Genomic DNA, 14209 nt, shown 5'->3' with positions numbered 1-14209 from the left:
AAACCATACAAGGGAGAAAAGACAGCCTCTTCAAAAACTGGTGCTGGAAAAACTGGACAGTACATGCAAGAGAATGGAACTGGATTATTGTCTAACCCCATGCACAAAAGTAAACTCGAAATGGATCAAAGAACTAAATGTAAAACATAAAACCATAGAACTCTTAGAAGAAAACATAGGTAAAAATCTCTTGAGCATAAGCATGAGTAATTTTTCCTAGATACATCTCCTCAGGCAAGGTAAATAAAATAAAAAATGAGAAAGTGGGACTACATCAAACTAAAAAGATTCTGTACAGCAAAGGACACCATCAGCAGAACAAAAAGGCATTCTATAGTATGGGAGAATATATTCGTAAATAATTTATCTAATAAGGGGTTAACATTCAAAATACATAAAGAACTCATAAGCCTCAACAACAAAAAACAAATAACTTGATTAAAAAATGGACAGAGGATGTGAACAGACATTTCTCCAAAGAGAAACAGATGGCCAAGAAACATATGACAAGACGTTCCACATTCCTAATCATCAGGGAAATGCAAATCAAAACCACAATGAGGTATTATTGCCTCATACCAGTTAGAATGCATACTATCTGAAAGAAATAAGAGTTGACAAGAATGAGGACAAAAGGGAACCCTCCCACACTTTTGGTGAGAATGTAAATTGGTGTAACCACTGTAGAAGGCTGTACGGAGTTTCCTCAAAAAAACTAAAAACTGAAATTCCATATTACCCAGTAATGCCACTTTTAGGAATTTTCCCAAAGAAAACAATCCCTGATTCAAAAAGACATGCACCCATATGTTCACTGCCACATTATTACAATAGCCAAGATATGGAAGCAACCAAAGTGTCCATCAACAGATGAATGGATAAAGAAGACTCACAGGCACTGAACAGTGACTGGCAGTTACCATGGGGGAGGGGTTTGGGGTGGGTCAGGGATGAAGAATGTGAGGGGGATAAAAGGACACAAAAAATCTCAATCATAATGTAAGCTGGTCATGGGGACAGTAGCACAGCATGGAGAATACAGCAAATAATTCTGTAATATCTTCCTAATTGGGGTGAGGATTTAATAATATGGGTAACTGTTGAACCACTATGCTGTATACTTGAAACAACAGAAGATTGTATATCAATGATTCTTCAATTTAAAAAAATTCAGTGGGAGTAACAGAATGGGCATACAAATTCAAAGGGAGAATAATTAAAATTTCCAACTACTGAACTTTGCTTTTTTGTATTTTAAATTAATAATAGCGCTTAGAGTTCATTAGAAAAATTTAAAAGTAATGTATTTTACTGAATTACAGTATGCCAGAGAGTCCATCCTTGGTCACTAATTTAAACTTTTACTGAAAATTGTATTGTCAATTTAAATATGTGCAGAGGTACACTATTTTTTAAAATTGCTTCAGACGACACAAGTAAAACTTTTAAGATCACTCTTCTAGATAAACAAAGGGTCATCTAGATGAGTGAAGACTGTATTATCTAAGCAGCAAAAAACATGACATTTAAATGTCAGTCCCCCTCAACAGACAGACAGCCACAACGGCATACTGTGTACCTACTGCCTGGGCACAATTTTACAGTGAAATGGTGGGTTTTAATTGTGTACCTGAATTAATGTAAATTACATAGGTTTAGGTGACTCTCTGGATGCTAATTTGATAGACTGTACAGGGCTTGATTTACAGTTTCACTGAGGTATAACAGGCATATAATAAATTGCACATAATTTGATGAATTTTAATATGTACACACAAATTTACTTCTGTAAATCCCAATCCCTTCTTCTGCCAAAAAGTTAGAGTTTTATTGTTTGAGAAAAGTACTCACCTTCATGTAATTCACAATCTTAGCAAGAACACCAAATTTATATCCAGAGCTTCCTGACAGGGCTTTCAAGTTAGATGATCCATTGCTATGATCTGGAAACAAGTTTCAAAAAACAATTATATTTTGATATCAGATTGATTATGACTTTTAAGCAGCTAAGATTATTTTAACTCTGGTGAAATATCTATTCTCAGTTTTCTATCTATCCTACAAAAGTCTGAATTCTATCCTGAAAAATTCTGGCAAAAAACTCCAAACCTTTGATTGTATAATAAGCTATCAATTTTCTCACTGAGGATAGGAACAAAGTATAAACAGTTCAAAAGCATTAAAACACCTAAGTACCTTTATCTACTCTTCCCTTAAATCTGATGAGATTTCCTGCATAATTAGAAGCATGGCTTTTTAAACAAAAGGACAAACAAATTTCAATCTAATCCACAGAGCCTTTCTAACATTTAAAATGAGAAGTAAGTAGCTTCCTTTCTCACCCCCTCCCCCGCCACCTAAGGCAGGAAGATGGTGGGCGCAAAGACAAAAAAAAAAAATCGCTGCAGTCGATCAATTCCAGGCTCCAGCTCATTATGGAAAGTGCAAAGTACCTGTTGGTATACATGCAGATTCTGAAAATGACCAGACAAGGCAAAGCGAAATTGTTCATCCTCACCAACAGCTGCCCAGTCATGAGTACAATGCCATGTGGGCCAAAACTGGTGTCCATCACTACAGTGGCCATAATGTTGAACTGGCACAGCATGTGGAAAATACCAGAGTATGCACACGGGCCATCGCTGACCCAGCTGATTCTGGTATCATTAGAAGAATGCCAGAACAGACTGGTGAAAAGTAAATCATCAAAATTTTTCTTTAATAAAACTGCCAGAGTTTGTTTAAAAAAGAAAAAAAGAGAGAGAAGTAGACTACTTCTAGGAGATTAACAAGTTATCAACTACTACATCAATTTCTGCTTATCAACTTAAATATATGGAAATTAATTAGTGGGAATAAATAAAAAGGATACCGTAAGTATTTTAAAGTAAACTTTAGAGATAAATTAGGGGAAAGAATTAGAGCCACTGCCACTGCATAAACATGGATGCTAGCACGAAACATGGAACAATCTGTGTAGAAGATTATTTCAGAACTTCTATCACTTTGTTGCTAAATCCTAATGCTACCATTGAGTCACAAATGCATTCAATTAGTCATAAGCAGGAACAGTTAAAAAATTCATCACAAATACTAGAAAAACATTCAGAAGTACACATTCTACCAGAAACACATCCAATCAGATATTATATAAAGTTCCCATGTGGCTGGTCCCCAAGGAATAGGTTAATAAAAGGAGTCAATCTCTGACACCAACTAGAAACAATAAACAAAATAATGTATTAGAACAATGCAAGTCAAATATAACAACTGTCACAGATCCAAAAGAAGAGCTTCTAGATGGTGATACAATACTCCTTCGAGATTAGTGAAAAGGCTTTAATGAATATGTTTTGAGATTAAAATGAGACTTCATAAGCAGTTTTCCTTTAAAAATAACTTTGTTAGAACAAAACAGAAGGAGCAAAACAGCAGTAGACTCAAAGACATCAGGAATGAACTAGTGGTTACCAAGGGGAAAGATGGGGTGGGGGAAGGGGATAAAGGGGCACAGTAATTCACAATCACAATATGTTAGTCATGGGGATGGCAGTACAGCAGAGAGAATATAGTCAATGATTCTGTAACATCTTAATAAGTTAAGAGACAGTAACCACACTAGAGGGGTGAGGATTTAATAATACGGGTAACTGTCGAATCACTATGTTGTATATTTGAAACCAACATAAGATTGTATATCAATGACACTTTTAATTAAATAAATAACTCACAATTTTGACAAAAACTTAATGGCACATTAAATTCTAGTATGTTTCCAAAATAACAATAAGAATGAATACCTTATAGGTGAAGGGACTAGTGGTTACCAAAGGGAAAGGGTTGGAGAGGGTGGCTGGGGAGGGAGGGAGAGGAGATTAAGGGGCACTATAATTAGCAGCCACTATATAGGGGAAGGCAGTATAGCACTGAGAAGACAAGTAATGACTCTATAGCATCTTACTATGCCAAAGGATAGTGATTGCAATGGGGTGGTTTGGGGGCAGGAGGGACTTGATAGTATGGGTGAATGCTGAAACCATCATGGGTGAATGTTGCTCATGTGAAACCTTTGTACGATTGTATATTGATGATACCTTAATTTAAAAAAAAATACCTTACAGATGTGCTTTCATATCATTTCAATTATGAAATACTACCTTCATGGCCCATTTATCCAAGATGCTCAGGACACTTACAACAATAGTAACATTTACTCAACATTTAATATTTGGCAAGCACCATGCTAAATGATTTTCCCATTTAGTCCCTCCCAAACACCCTATTTAGGAGGTATTGCTGTCCTCTTTTACATATAAGAAAACTGCAGGTGGTTAAGTGCCAGAGTATAGATTCAAATCCAGTTACAAACCTTGTGACACTACCTTGTAATGATTCTTGTAAAAGAATAATTAACTCTACAGCATCATATTAGTCTGAAGGATAGTGACTGCAATGGGGTGGGGGGGACTTGATAATATGGGTGAATATTGAAATCACAATGTTGCTCATGTGAAACCTTCATAAGATTCTATGTCAATGATACCTTAATTAAAAGAAAATCATTAACTAGCATTTAACACAGATTTTTCCATCAGAAACTGGCTTTGTCAGAGTAAAGAAATTCATACATGCACATTTAATGTTCTGTTTAACTCTAGTAAAATACTGAATTTACCCCATGCTACTATAAAAAGAATTAACTGGGCAAACTATGAAAAACAAATGACAGTATGTTAAGGATAAACACTACACAATGGGTCAACCATGTACCACAGAGTTCTATTTACCATGGGTCCTCCAGCATTTTACTCAATGCTAAGCATACTAAACACTCAATAAATACTAGCCAAATAAATGAATAAAGGTAATAACACTATTTCCATGTACCCCTTTTACAGCCCCTGAAACAGATATGTTGATTTATCTATAATTTCAGAAAGTCTGCATAGCAAGGTTTTACCCAGTCTGCTGTTACAGTAACCATTCTGTAATTTAAAACCTTGATTCTGCTACGCTTGGACCATAAATCTAAATACACCATAAATAAAAACACTCGATCTCCAAAAATCTAGCTGGAGATTCTCTTAACCATTTAAATTTCAGACTGTTTTTTAATGTAGGTAGTATGCCTACCAAATCTAACCTTCTCCCAACTAGTAGAGCTGAAAACTTTATTTCTTTTCCCTCAGAATTTCTCCTAAATCAAGCCACCAGATAGAAATAATCACTTTCAGAGGGCAAGATTTATATAAAACACAAGTATTGAAAGAAAAGAACATTTATGAGATTTTTTTATGCACACTTCCTGGAGGAAATAGAAGCTGATAAACCTAGACTGTTTGTTTCCTAGGTTACTATCGCTCCCGACATTATCTTCTAACCCTGATACTGAAATATTCACTGAAGCATCTGAAATTTTTTTTTTTTTTTTTTTTTTGAGAGGGCATCTCTCATATTTATTGATCAAATGGTTGTTAACAACAATAAAATTCAGTATAGGGGGGTCAATGCTCAATGTACAATCATTAATCCATCTCAAGCCTAATTCTCGTCAGTCTCCAATCTTCTGAAGCATAACGAACAAGTTCTTACATGGTGAACGAATTCTTACATAGTGAATAAATTCTTACATGGTGAACAGTACAAGGGCAGTCATCACAGAAACTTTCGGTTTTGATCATGCAATATGACCTATAAACCATCAGGTCAAATATGAATATTCATTTGATTTTTGTACTTGATTTATATGTTGATCCCACATTTCTCCTATTATTATTATTATTTTTATTTTTAATAAAATGCTGAAGTGGTAGGTAGATGCAAGATAAAGGTAGAAAACATAGTTTAGTGCTGTAAGAAGGCAAATGTAGATGATCAGATGATCAGGTGTGTGCCTATGGACTAAGTATTAATCCAGGCTAGACAAGGGCAGCAAGACATCCACGGATGCAGAAGATTTCTCTCAAAGCAGGGGGGGTGAGGTTCTGAGCCTCACCTCTGTTGATCCCCAAATTCTCACCTGATGGCCCCCCTGCGACTGTGCCTGTCTTAGGTTGTTCCTCCCTTGAGGAATCTTACCCGTCTCTGGCTAACCAGTCATCTTCCGGGGCCATACAGGGAAATGTAAAGTTGGTAAGTGAGAGAGAAGCCATATTGTTTGCAAAGGTTAGCTTTTTACTTCTTTGCAGATTTATGCCCTGTGGCTTCTATGCCCAGCACTTGTCTCGAGGTATCTTTACCACCTGGAGGAATTATGATACTCGGTAAATTCGATATGAGGCACGAATTCTATTTAAAGTTTGTAATTAGGAAGGAAGAAGAAAAGCTATAGATGTAGCATATGAAGGAAACTTGGGAGGATTGATTATTTCTTTGACATATCTTCTTGTATAGTACCTTAAGTATGTATAGGTTTTAAACTACTAACTAATTTGCACACACATATTGACATAATAGGAATACGGTGACATAAACAAAGCAAATCTATAATTACCAGCCATCTCCAGTGAAGCCAAGAAAACCATTTAGGCACCCTAGGCATTTGTGAAAATTTATCTATGATATGATGGATATTTTCCAACTGTACTTGAACCATCAGACAAATTAAAGCAGCCCATTTCTGGGATCTGTTCACATCCCATATGTTCTTTTAACCATAGATAGTCTATAGTCATGAGATTTTGGGGTGCTACAACTTGCACCCCTCCCAACTCCTGGTTGAGTTCCAACAGTACAGATCCAGTCAAATTCGTTGTCTCACTGTATGCACATGCCAGCCTAGACATCTCCCTCCTCCTTCTTATGGCAAGTCCAGGAGATGGTGGGCTGGATGCAGCCACAACCGCAGCATCGTCCGGATCCCTGTGGAGGCTTTTTGATGATCATCCCCCGGCACGAGTCCTCCAGAGAGTGCTGATGCCGGAAGCTCCTCCTCATATCGTATCTTAGTTCATTTTCTGGGTATCCAAGCTAGGCCTTGATCTTCTGCGTAGAAACAAACAGACCCTTTGCCCACACTTTGACATGCCCTCTATACCACTGTGCAGAACTCATTGGAGGTCAGCACACAGTACTGCTTTTTTTTTTTTTTTTTTTTAATTAAGAGAAAGGAATATTATCAGAAAAGAGTACCTCCATAGCTGATCATCTGACACCCTTTAAGTGATCAACATTAAGGATATTTAAAGCATGCGTTGATCTTTGATTTACCAATAGTTTTATCCTGTTAAGGAGTAATCCCCCTTTTCTTTCTTTCTTTCTTTTTTTTTTTTTTAAATTTTTAATCTACACTTACCTGAAGAATACTATGTTTACTATGCTCTCCCCTATATCAGGTCCCCCCTAACAACCACATTACGGTTACTGTCCATCAGCTTAGCAAAATGTTGTAGAGTCACTACTTGTCCTCTCTGTGTTGTGCAGCCCACCCTCCCCTTTCTCCCTCCCCCCCATGCATGCTAATCTTAATACCCCCCTTCTTCTTCCCCCCCCCTTATCCCTCCCTGCCCACCCATCCTCCCCAGTTCCTTTCCCTTTGGTACCTGTTAGTCCATTTTTGGGTTCTGTAATTCTGCTGCTGTTTTGTTCCTTCAGTTTTTCCTTTGTTCCTATACTCCTCAGATGAGTGAAATCATTTGGTATTTCTCTTTCTCCGCTTGGCTTATTTCACTGAGCATAATACTCTCCAGCTCCATCCATGTTGCTGCAAATGGTTGGATTTTTCCACTTCTTATGGCTGAGTAGTATTCCATTGTGTATATGTACCACATCTTCTTTATCCATTCATCTACAGATGGACATTTAGGTTGCTTCCAATTCTTGGCTATTGTAAATAGTGCTGCGATAAACATAGGAGTGCATCTGTCTTTCTCAAACTTGATTGCTGCGTTCTTAGGGTAAATTCCTAGGAGTGGAATTCCTGGGTCAAATGGTAGGTCTGTTTTGAGCATTTTGATGCACCTCCATACTGCTTTCCACAATGGTTGAACTAATTTACATTCCCACCAGCAGTGTAGGAGGGTTCCCCTTTCTCCACAGCCTCGCCAACATTTGTTGTTGTTTGTCTTTTGGATGGCAGCTATCCTTACTGGTGTGAGGTGATACCTCATTGTAGTTTTAATTTGCATTTCTCTGATAATTAGCGATGTGGAGCATCTTTTCATGTGTCTCTTGGCCATCTGTATTTCTTTTTTGGAGAACTGTCTGTTCAGTTCCTCTGCCCATTTTTTAATTGGGTTATTTGTTTTTTGTTTGTTGAGGTGTGTGAGCTCTTTATATATTCTGGACGTCAAGCCTTTATCAGATCTGTCATTTTCAAATATATTCTCCCATACTGTAGGGTTCCTTTTTGTTCTATTGATGGTGTCTTTCGCTGTACAGAAGCTTTTCAGCTTAATGTAGTCCCACTTGCTCATTTTTGCTGTTGTTTTCCTTGCCCGGGGAGATATGTTCAAGAAGAGATCACTCATGTTTATGTCTAAGAGGTTTTTGCCTATGTTTTTTTCCAAGAGTTTAATGGTTTCGTGACTTACATTCAGGTCTTTGATCCATTTTGAGTTTACCTTTGTATATGGGGTTAGACAATGGTCCAGTTTCATTCTCCTACATGTAGCTGTCCAGTTTTGCCAGCACCATCTGTTGAAGAGACTGTCATTTTGCCATTGTATGTCCATGGCTCCTTTATCAAATATTAATTGACCATATATGTTTGGGTTAATTTCTGGGGTCTCTAATCTGTTCCACTGGTCTGTGGCTCTGTTCTTGTGCCAGTACCAAATTGTCTTGATTACTATGGCTTTGTAGTAGAGCTTGAAGTTGGGGAGTGAGATCCCCCCTACTTTATTCTTCTTTTTCAGGATTGCTTTGGCTATTCGGGGTCTATGGTGTTTCCATATGAATTTTTGAATTATTTGTTCCAATTCATTGAAGAATGTTGCTGGTAATTTGAGAGGGATTGCATCAAATTTGTATATTGCTTTTGGCAGGATGGCCATTTTGACGATATTAATTCTTCCTAGCCATGAGCATGGGATGAGTTTCCATTTATTAGTGTCCCCTTTAATTTCTCTTAAGAGTGACTTGTAGTTTTCAGAGTATAAGTCTTTCACTTCCTTGGTTAGGTTTATTCCTAGGTATTTTATTCTTTTTGATGCAATGGTGAATGGAATTGTTTTCCTGATTTCTCTTTCTATTGATTCGTTGTTAGTGTATAGGAAAGCTACAGATTTCTGTGTGTTGATTTTGTATCCTGCAACTTTGCTGTATTCCGATATCAGTTCTAGTAGTTTTGGAGTGCAGTCTTTAGGGTTTTTTATGTACAGTATCATATCATCTGCAAATAGTGACAGTTTAACTTCTTCTTTACCAATCTGGATTCCTTGTATTTCTTTGTTTTGTCTGATTGCCGTGGCTAGGACCTCCAGTACTATGTTAAATAACAGTGGGGAGAGTGGGCATCCCTGTCTGGTTCCCGATCTCAGTGGAAATGCTTTCAGCTTCTCGCTGTTCAGTATAATGCTGGCTGTGGGTTTATCATATATGGCCTTTATTATGTTGAGGTACTTGCCCTCTATTCCCATTTTGCTGAGAGTTTTTATCATGAATGGATGTTGAATTTTGTCAAATGCTTTTTCAGCATCTATGGAGATGATCATGTGGTTTTTGTCTTTCTTTTTGTTGATGTGGTGGATGATGTTGATGGATTTTCGAATGTTGTACCATCCTTGCATCCCTGGGATGAACCCCACTTGGTCATGGTGTATGATCCTTTTGATATACTGTTGAATTCTGTTTGCTAATATTTTATTGAGTATTTTTGCATCTACGTTCATCAGGGATATTGGTCTGTAATTTTCTTTTTTGGTGGGGTCTTTGCCTGGTTTTGGTATTAGGGTGATGTTGGCTTCATAGAATGAGTTTGGGAGTATTCCCTCTTCTTCTATTTTGTGGAACACTTTAAGGAGAATGGGTATTATGTCTTCTCTGTGTGTCTGATAAAATTCCGAGGTAAATCCGTCCGGCCCCGGGGTTTTGTTCTTGGGTAGTTTTTTGATTACTGTTTCAATTTCTTTGCTTGTAATTGGTTTGTTTAACTTTTGTGTTTCTTCCTTGGTCAGTCTTGGGAGGTTGTATTTTTCTAGGAAGTTGTCCATTTCTTCTAGGTTTTCCAGCTTGTTGGCATATAGGTTTTCATAGTAGTCTTTAATAATTCTTTGTATTTCTGTGGAGTCTGTCGTGATTTTTCCATTCTCATTTCTGATTATGTTGATTTGTGTTGACTCTCTTTTTCTCTTAATAAGTTGGGCTAGAGGCTTATCTATTTTGTTTATTTTCTCAAAGAACCAGCTCTTGGTTTCGTTGATTTTTGCTATTGTTTTATTCTTCTCAATTTTGTTTATTTCTTCTCTGATCTTTATTATGTCCCTCCTTCTGCTGACTTTAGGCCTCATTTGTTCTTCTTTTTCCAGTTTTAATAATTGTGATGTTAGACTATTCATTTGGGATTGTTCTTCCTTCTTCAAGTGTGCCTGGATTGCTATATACTTTCCTCTTAAGACTGCTTTCGCTGCATCCCACAGAAGTTGGGGCTTAGTGTTGTTGTTGTCATTTGTTTCTATATATTCCTTGATCTCTATTTTGATTTGTTCATTGATCCATTGATTATTTAGTAGCATGTTGTTAAGCCTCCATGTGTTTGTGAGCCTTTTTGTTTTCTTTGTAGAATTTATTTCTACTTTCATACCTTTGTGGTCTGAAAAATTGGTTGGTAGAATTTCAGTATTGTGGAATTTACTGAGGCTCTTTTTGTGAGCTAGTATGTGGTCTATTCTGGAGAATGTTCCATGTGCACTTGAGAAGAATGTATATCCTGTTGCTTTTGGATGTAAAGTTCTATAGATGTCTATTAGGTCCATCTGTTCTAGTGTGTTGTTCAGTGCCTGTGTGTCTTTACTTATTTTCTGCCCGGTGGATCTATCCTTTGGGGTTAGTGGTGTGTTGAAGTCTCCTACAATGAATGCATTGCAGTCTATTTCCCTCTTTAGTTCTGTTAGTATTTGCTTCACATATGCTGGTGCTCCTGTATTGGGTGCATATATATTTAGAATGGTTATATCCTCTTGTTGGACTAAGCCCTTTATCATTATGTAGTGGCCTTCTTTATCTCTTGTTACTTTCTTTGTTTTGAAGTCTATTTTGTCTGATATTAGTACTGCAACCCCTGCTTTCTTCTCACTGTTGTTTGCCTGAAATATGTTTTTCCATCCCTTGACTTTTAGTCTATGCTTATCTTTGGGTTTAAGGTGAGTTTCTTGTAAGCAGCATATAGATGGGTCTTGCTTTTTTATCCATTCTATTACTCTATGTCTTTTGATTGGTGCATTAAGTCCATTTACATTTAGGGTGACTATTGAAAGATATGTACTTATTGCCATTGCAGGCTTTAGATTCGTGGTTACCAAAGGTTCAAGGTTAGCTTCTTTAGTATCTTACTGCCTAACTTAGCTCGCTTATTGAGCTGTTATATACACTGTCTGGAGAGTCTTTTCTTCTCTCCCTTCTTATTCCTCCTCCTCCCTTCTTCATATGTTGTGTGTTTTGTTCTGTGCTCTTTTTAGGGGTGCTCCCATCTAGAGCAGTCCCTGTAGGATGCCCTGTAGAGGTGGTTTGTGGGAAGCAAATTCCCTCAGCTTTAGCTTGTCTGGGAATTGTTTGATCCCACCATCATATTTAAATGATAGTCGTGCTGGATACAGTATCCTTGGTTCAAGGCCCTTCTGTTTCATTGCATTAAGTATATCATGCCATTCTCTTCTGGCCTGTAGGGTTTCTGTTGAGAAGTCTAATGTTAGCCTGATTGGTTTTCCTTTATAGGTGACCTTTTTCTCTCTAGCTGCCTTTAAAACTCTTTCCTTGTCCTTGATCCTTGCCATTTTAATTATTATGTGTCTTGGTGTTGTCCTCCTTGGATCCTTTCTGTTGGGGGTTCTGTATAATTCCATGGTCTGTTCGATTATTTCCTCCCCCAGTTTGGGGAAGTTTTCAGCAATTATTTCTTCAAAGACACTTTCTATCCCTTTTCCTCTTTCTTCCTCTTCTGGTATCCCTATAATACGAATGTTTTTCCTTTTGTATTGGTCACATATTTCTCTTAGTGTTGTTTCATTCCTGGAGATCCTTTTATCTCTCTCTATGTCAGCTTCTATACGTTCCTGTTCTCTGGCTTCTATTCCTTCAATGGCCTCTTGCATCTTATCCATTCTGCTTATAAATCCTTCCAGGGATTGTTTCACTTCTGTGATCTCTTTCCTGACATCTGTGATCTCCTTCCGGACTTCATCCCACTGCTCTTGCATTTTTCTCTGCATCTCATCCCACTGCTCTTGCATTTTTCTCTGCATCTCATCCCATTGCTCTTGCATTTTTTTCTGCATCTCTGTCAGCATGTTCATGATTTTTATTTTGAATTCTTTTTCAGGAGGACTAGTTAGGTCTGTCTCCTTCTCAGGTGTTGTCTCTGTGATCTTTGTCTGCCTGTAGTTTTGCCTTTTCATGGTGATAGAGATAGTCTGCAGAGCTGGTACAAGTGACAGCTGGAAGAGCTTCCCTTCTTGTTGGTTTGTAGCCTTTTCCTGGGAGAATAGCGACCTCTAGTGGCTTGTGCTGGGCAGCTGTGCGCAGACAGGGCTTCTGCTTCCTGCCCAGTTGCTTTGGGGTTTATCTCCACTGTTGCTGTGGGCTTGGCCTGGCTGGGGCTGTTCCTCCAAAATGGTGGAGCCCCGTTAGAGGGGGAGCAGCCAGGAGACTATTTATCTCCGTAAGGGGCCTCTGTGCTCCCTGCTGCCCAGGGGGTTAGAGTGCCCAGAGATCCCCAGATTCCCTGCTTCTGGTCTAAGTGACCTGTCCTGCCCCTTTAAGATTTCCAAAAAGCACTCTCCAAACCAAAACAACAACAGCAACAATGAGAGAGGGAACAGAAAGGAAAAAAAAAAGAAAAAACACGCGATTTTTTTTTTTTTTTTCCTCAGGTGCCTGTCCCAGGCACCCGCGCACTGGTCCTGCTGCCCTGTCTCCCTAGCACCAGGGTCCCTGTCCTTTCAAGGCTTCCAAAAAGCACCCACCCACCGGTCCCGCAGGGAAGGAACGCTCAATATTCTTGGTCCTCAGGCACTGGTCCCACGCACCCGCTCACCAGTCCCGCCGCCCTGCCTCCCTAGCACCGGGGTCCCTGTCCCTTCAAGGCTTCCAAAAAGCACTTGGCAAAAAGAGAGAAAAAAAGGGGGAAAAACGCGCGATTTCTTCCGTCCTCAGGTGCTGGTCTCAGGCACCCACCCACCGGTCCCACAGGGAAAAATGCGGGATATTCTTTGTCCTCAGGTGCCGGTCCCAGGCACCCGCTCACCAGTCCCGCCGCCCTGCCTCCCTAGCACCGGGGTCCCTGTCCCTTTTAGGCTTCCAAAAAGCACTCGCAGAAAAGAGAAAAAAAAAAGGGGAAAAACGCGCGATTTCCTCTGTCCTCAAGTGCCGGTCTCAGGCACCTGCCCACCGGTCCCGCAGGGAAAAACGGGGGATATTCTTTGTCCTCAGGCGCCGGTCCCAGCCACCCGCTCACCAGTCCCGCCACCGTGCCTCCCTAGCACTGGGGTCCCCGTCCCTTCAAGGCTTCCAAAAAGCGCTTGCCAAAAAGAGAAAAAAAAAAAAGGGGAAAAACGCGCGACCTCCTCCGTCCCCAGGCACCGGTCTCAGGCACCCGCCCCCAGGTCTCGCAGGGAGAAACGCGGGATATTCTTTGTCCTCCGGCGCCGTTCCCAGGCACCTCCTCACCGGTCCCGCCACCCTGCCTCCCCAGCAATGGGGGCCCGTCCCTCTAAGGCTTCCAAAAAGCGCTCGCCAAAAAAAAAAAAAACTGCTCCGGTTTCTCTCCACCCGCCGGGAGCCGGGGGGAGGGGCGCTCGGGTCCCGCCGGGCTGGGGCTTGTATCTTACCCCCTTCACAAGGCGCTGGGTTCTTGCAGGTGTGGATGTGGTCTGGATGTTGTCCTGTGTCCTGTGGTCTCTATTTTAGGAAGATTTTTCTTTGTTATATTTTCATAGCTCTATGTGTTTTTGGGAGGAGATTTCCACTGCTCTACTCACGCCGCCATCTTGGCTCCCCTCTAGCATCTGAAATTTTATGAGCACTAAGGAATTCCCAATTTGTTACTAACAAATTC

At 39.6% G+C, this 14209-nt stretch overlaps 1 long non-coding RNA gene and 1 pseudogene across 3 annotated transcripts in view; one reads left to right on the top strand and one right to left on the bottom strand.

Moving 5' to 3' along the window:
• LOC140845120 (uncharacterized) overlaps positions 1–14209 on the bottom strand; it is a 118731-nt gene that overhangs the window by 28559 nt on the left and 75963 nt on the right. For 2 of the 3 annotated variants that reach the window (XR_012123828.1, XR_012123829.1), the window contains exon 2: positions 1852–1943. This is a non-coding gene — a long non-coding RNA (uncharacterized lncRNA). Of the gene's footprint in view, positions 1–1851; positions 1944–2196; positions 2374–14209 lie in introns of those variants that run through there. The other variant, XR_012123827.1, reaches the window with a different exon arrangement.
• Positions 2379–2701, top strand: LOC140844843 (large ribosomal subunit protein eL30 pseudogene; annotated as a pseudogene).

This window comes from Manis javanica, chromosome 12 (genome assembly GCF_040802235.1).
Source record: "Manis javanica isolate MJ-LG chromosome 12, MJ_LKY, whole genome shotgun sequence".
In the NCBI taxonomy this organism is placed as follows: Eukaryota; Metazoa; Chordata; class Mammalia; order Pholidota; family Manidae; genus Manis; species Manis javanica.
The sequence above is the reverse complement of the archived record's forward strand: the minus strand, read 5'-3'. Positions and strand labels throughout refer to the sequence as shown.